This window comes from Salmo salar, chromosome ssa24 (genome assembly GCF_905237065.1).
Source record: "Salmo salar chromosome ssa24, Ssal_v3.1, whole genome shotgun sequence".
Taxonomy (NCBI): domain Eukaryota; kingdom Metazoa; phylum Chordata; class Actinopteri; order Salmoniformes; family Salmonidae; genus Salmo; species Salmo salar.
Window position 1 is genome coordinate 47,064,837 of NC_059465.1, and position 6,000 is coordinate 47,070,836.

Sequence of the window (6,000 nt, forward strand, 5' to 3'; positions counted from 1 at the left end):
TTTCAGCATGCTTAAAGGGAAGGATATTCAACAAGCACAACACTTACACAAATGACTGATGAATGGCCGAGATAAATTTATCATAAAAAAATTGTGGGAACTGTTTTGTTAGACTTCAGTGCGGCTTTTGACATTATCGATCATTGTCTGCTGCTGGAAAAACGTATGCGTTATGGCTTTACACCCCCTGCTATAATGACTTTACACCCCCTGCTATAATGGCTTTAAACCCCCTGCTATATTGTGGATAAAGAGTTACCTGTCTAACAGAACACAGAGGGTGTTCTTTAATGGAAGCCTCTCCAACATAATCCAGGTAGAATCAGGAATTCCCCAGGGCTGCTATCTAGGCCCCTTGCTTTTTTCAATCTTTACCAATGACAAGCCACTGGCTTTGAGTATGACTCAACACTATACAAATTCACTACTACAGTGAGTGAAATCCCTGCAACACTTAACAAAGCGCTTCAGTTAGTTTCAGAATGGATGGCAAGGAATAAGTTAGTCCTAAATATATATATATAAAAATAAAAGCAAATATATTTGGGACAAATCATTCACTAAATCCTAAATCTCAACTAAATATTTGAGTAAATAATGTGGAAATTGAGCAAGTTGATGTGACTAAACTGCTTGGAGTAACCCTGGATTGTAAACTGTCCTGGTCAAAACATATTGATACAACAGTAGCTAAGATGGGGAGAAGTCTGTCCATAATAAAGCGCTGCTCTGCCTTCTTAACAACACTATCAACAAGGCAGGTCCTACAGGCCCTAGTTTCTACCTTCTTAACAACACTATCACCAAGGCAGGTCCTACAGGCCCTAGTTTCTACCTTCTTAACAACACTATCAACAAGGCAGGTCCTACAGGCCCTAGTTTCTACCTTCTTAACAACACTATCAACAAGGCAGGTCCTACAGGCCCTAGTTTCTACCTTCTTAACAACACTATCAGCAAGGCAGGTCCTACAGGCCCTAGTTTCTACCTTCTTAACAACACTATCAGCAAGGCAGGTCCTACAGGCCCTAGTTTTGTCGCACCTGGACTACTGTTCAGTCGTGTGGTCAGGTGCCACAAAGAGGGACCTCGGGAAATTACAATTGTCTCAGAACAGGGCGGCACGGCTGGCCCTTCAATGTACACAGAGAGCTAACAATGATAATATGTATGTAAATCTCTCATGGATCAAAGTGGAAGAGAGATTGTGTCACGTCCTGGCCAGTATATAAGGTTAATTGTTTTGTAGTTTGGTCAGGGCGTGGCAGGGGGTATTTGTTTTCTGTGGTTCGGGGTGGTGTGTTTTGTGTAAAGGGTGTTTGATTTAGTAATTCCGGGTTTTGGTTTATGTTTAGTAATTCTATGGTTAGTCTAGGTTGTGTGTTTCTATGTTTGGTTGATTGGGGTTGGGACTCTCAGTTGAAGGCAGGTGTTGTCTATCTGCCTTTGATTGAGAGTTCCATATATTAGGGTGTGTTTGTATGTGTGAATTGTGGGTGATTATTCTGTGTATAGCCTTGTGCCTTACCAGACTGTTTATTTGTCGAGTGTTCGTTTTTTGTGTTTTGTATGTTCGGTTTTGAAGATAATTAAAAATCAAGATGAGCATTCACGTACCTGCTGCGTTTTGGTCCTCATTCACCGACAACAACCTTGACAGAATCACCCACCACCAAAGGACCAAGCAGCAGAGGAAGGAGCAGACGGAGTTCGAGTTGGACTGGCGGGAGAAGTGGACTTGGGAGGAAGTTCTGGACGGGGCCGGACCCTGGCATCAGGCTGGGGATTATCGACGCCCGCAGGGGGAAATTGAGGCAGCCAAGGCAGAGAGGCGGTGGTACGAGGCCAAGTACGCGCTGAAGGAGAAGCACGAGAGGCACCCCCAAGAAAATTTTGGGGGGGGGCACACGGGTAGTTTGGCTAGGCGTAAGAAGAGCCGGAAGCCAGCTACTCGTGGTTATATGGAGGAGCGTATGGGGTGGAGAGCGCTATGTTTCGCTGAGGAGCGCACTATCTCACCCATACGCACGCACAGTCCGGTGCGCGTTATTTCAGCCCCTCGCAGGTGCCGTGCTAGAGCGGGCATCCAGCCTGGTAGGAGGATGCCTGCGCAGCGCATCTGGTCGCCGGTACGCCTCCGAGGACCAGGCTACCCAACTCCCGCTCACGCACGGCTACCATCAGGCCCCTGCACAGCCCAGTCTGCCCTGTACGAGCACCCCGCTCGTACAGGGCTACTAGTTCCATCCAGCCAAGGCGGGTTGTGCAGGAGGTAAGATCTAGACCGGCTGTGCGCCTCCATAGCCCTGGGTTTCCAGCTCCTGTCTCTCGTGCGGACCCGGAAGTGCGTCAACCCAGTCCGACTCGTCCTGTTCCCGCTCCCCGCACTAGCCTGGAGGTGCGTGTACATAATCTGGTAAGCCCAGTACCAGCACCACGCACCAGGCTACAAGTGCGTCAATCCAGCCTCGCCAGTCAACAGTCTTCATCAGAGCTGCCCGCCAGTCAACAGTCTTCATCAGAGCTGCCCGCCAGTCAACAGTCATCATCAGAGCTGCCCGCCAGTCAACAGTCATCGTCAGAGCTGCCCGCCAGTCAACAGTCATCGTCAGAGCTGCCCGCCAGTCAACAGTCATCGTCAGAGCTGCCCGCCAGTCAACAGTCATCGTCAGAGCTGCCCGCCAGTCAACAGTCATCGTCAGAGCTGCCCGCCAGTCAACAGTCATCATCAGAGCTGCCCGCCAGTCAACAGTCATCGTCAGAGCTGCCCGCCAGTCAACAGTCATCGTTAGAGCTGCCCGCCAGTCAACAGTCGTCAGAGCTGCCCGCCAGTCAACAGTCGTCAGAGCTGCCCGCCAGTCAACAGTCGCCAGAGAGGTCAGACTGCGCTGAACTGCCGGAGTGGTCAGACTGCGCTGAACTGCCGGAGTGGCCAGACTGCGCTGAACTGCCGGAGTGGCCAGACTGCGCTGAACTGCCGGAGTGGCCAGACTGCGCTGAACTGCCGGAGTGGCCAGACTGCGCTGAACTGCCGGAGTGGCCGGACTGCGCTGAACTGCCGGAGTGGCCGGACTGCGCTGAACTGCCGGAGTGGCCGGACTGCGCTGAACTGCCGGAGTGGCCGGACTGCGCTGAACTGCCGGAGTGGCCGGACTGCCCTGAACTGCCGGAGTGGCCGGACTGCGCTGAACTGCCGGAGTGGCCAGACTGCGCTGAACTGCCGGAGTGGCCAGACTGCGCTGAACTGCCGGAGTGGCCAGACTGCGCTGAACTGCCGGAGTGGCCAGACTGCGCTGAACTGCCGGAGTGGCCAGACTGCGCTGAACTGCCGGAGTGGCCAGACTGCGCTGAACTGCCGGAGTGGCCAGACTGCCCTGAACTGCCGGAGTGGCCAGACTGCCCTGAACTGCCGGAGTGGCCAGACTGCCCTGAACTGCCGGAGTGGCCAGACTGCCCTGAACTGCCGGAGTGGCCAGACTGCCCAGACTGTCCCGAATTGCCAGACTGCCCAGACTGTCCCGAATTGCCAGACTGCCCAGACTGTCCCGAATTGCCAGACTGCCCAGACTGTCCCGAATTGCCAGACTGCCCAGAATTGCCAGACTGCCCAGACTGTCCCGAATTGCCAGACTGCCCAGACTGTCCCGAATTGCCAGACTGCCCAGACTGTCCCGAATTGCCAGACTGCCCAGACTGTCCCGAATTGCCAGACTGCCCAGACTGTCCCGAATTGCCAGACTGCCCAGACTGTCCCGAATTGCCAGACTGCCCAGACTCTCCCGAATTGCCAGACTGCCCAGACTCTCCCGAATTGCCAGACTGCCCCGACTGCCCCCCGGGCGAAGCCAGAGTGGCCCGACAGCCTGGAACGGCCGGAGCCAGAGCCACCTCCAGAAATAGGTGGGTTGGGGAGGGGGTGTAGCACAGTGCCGTCGTTGACGGCAGCCACCCTCCCTTCCCTCCCTTTAGAAAAGGGGACTTTTTGTTGGTGTTGCTTGGGGTTATTTTTTTGTTAAGGTGCTTCTGGGGTAGCACCTTTAAGGGGGGGTACTGTCACGTCCTGGCCAGTATATAAGGTTAATTGTTTTGTAGTTTGGTCAGGGCGTGGCAGGGGGTATTTGTTTTCTGTGGTTCGGGGTGGTGTGTTTTGTGTAAAGGGTGTTTGATTTAGTAATTCCGGGTTTTGGTTTATGTTTAGTAATTCTATGGTTAGTCTAGGTTGTGTGTTTCTATGTTTGGTTGATTGGGGTTGGGACTCTCAGTTGAAGGCAGGTGTTGTCTATCTGCCTTTGATTGAGAGTTCCATATATTAGGGTGTGTTTGTATGTGTGAATTGTGGGTGATTATTCTGTGTATAGCCTTGTGCCTTACCAGACTGTTTATTTGTCGAGTGTTCGTTTTTTGTGTTTTGTATGTTCGGTTTTGAAGATAATTAAAAATCAAGATGAGCATTCACGTACCTGCTGCGTTTTGGTCCTCATTCACCGACAACAACCTTGACAGATTGTCTCATCATTACTTGTTTTTGTAACCCATCCATACCCCACAAGACATGCCACCAGAGGTCTGTTTAAACTGACTGGCCCACAGCTCAGACACCCATACATACCCCACAAGACATGCCACCAGAGGTCTGTTTAAACTACTGGCACACAGCTCAGACACCCATCCATACCCCACAAGACATGCCACCAGAGGTCTCTTCACAGTCCCCAAGTCCAGAACAGACTATGGGAGGAGCACAGTACTACATAGAGCCATGACTACATGGAACTCTATTCCACATCAGGTAACTGATGCAAGAAGTAGAATGAGATTTAAACAACAGATTAAAAATACACCTTATGGAGCAGCAGGGACTGTGAAGAGACACACACAGGTAAACATTTACACCTGATAAAACAAGCACTCTACAAACACGTACACATGGATGCTGTATTGTAGATATGTGGCCTGAGGTAACACACTAAATGTATTGTAGATATGTGGCCTGAGGTAACACACTAAATGTATTGTAGATATGTGGCCTGAGGTAAAACACTAAATGTATTGTAGATATGTGGCCTGAGGTAACACACTAAATGTATTGTAGTTATGAGGCCTGAGGTAAAACACTAAATGTATTGTAGATATGTGGCCTGAGGTAATACACTAAATGTATTGTAGTTATGAGGCCTGAGGTAAAACACTAAATGTATTGTAGTTATGTGGCCTGAGGTAACCCACTAAATGTATTGTAGTTATGAGGCCTGAGGTAAAACACTAAATGTATTGTAGATATGTGGCCTGAGGTAATACACTAAATGTATTGTAGATATGTGGCCTGAGGTAATACACTAAATGTATTGTAGTTATGAGGCCTGAGGTAAAACACTAAATGTATTGTAGTTATGTGGCCTGAGGTAACCCACTAAATGTATTGTAGATATGTGGCCTGAGGTAAAACACTAAATGTATTGTAGATATGTGGCCTGAGGTAACACACTAAATGTGTTGTAGTTATGAGGCCTGAGGTAACACACTAAATGTATTGTAGATATGAGGTAGTAGTGGTCTAAGGTAACACACTAAATGTATTGTAGTTATGTGGTAGTAGTGGTCTGAGGTAACACACTAAATGTATTGTAGTTATGTGGCCTGAGGTAACACACTAAATGTATTGTAGATATGAGGCCTGAGGTAACACACTAAATGTATTGTAGATATGTGGTAGTAGTGGTCTGAGGTAACACACTAAATGTATTGTGAAAAGTGTTATGAAATGTTATTGTCATGTAATATTTTAAATTGTATATAACTTCCCTAATGTTGCTGGACCCCAGGAAGAGTAGCTGCTGCATTGGCAGGAACTAATGGGGATCCATAATAAACCCCAGGAAGAGTAGCTGCTGCCTTGGCAGGAACTAATGGGGATCCATAATAAACCCCAGGAAGAGTAGCTGCTGCCTTGGCAGGAACTAATGGGGATCCATAATAAACCCCAGGAAGAGTAGCTGCTGC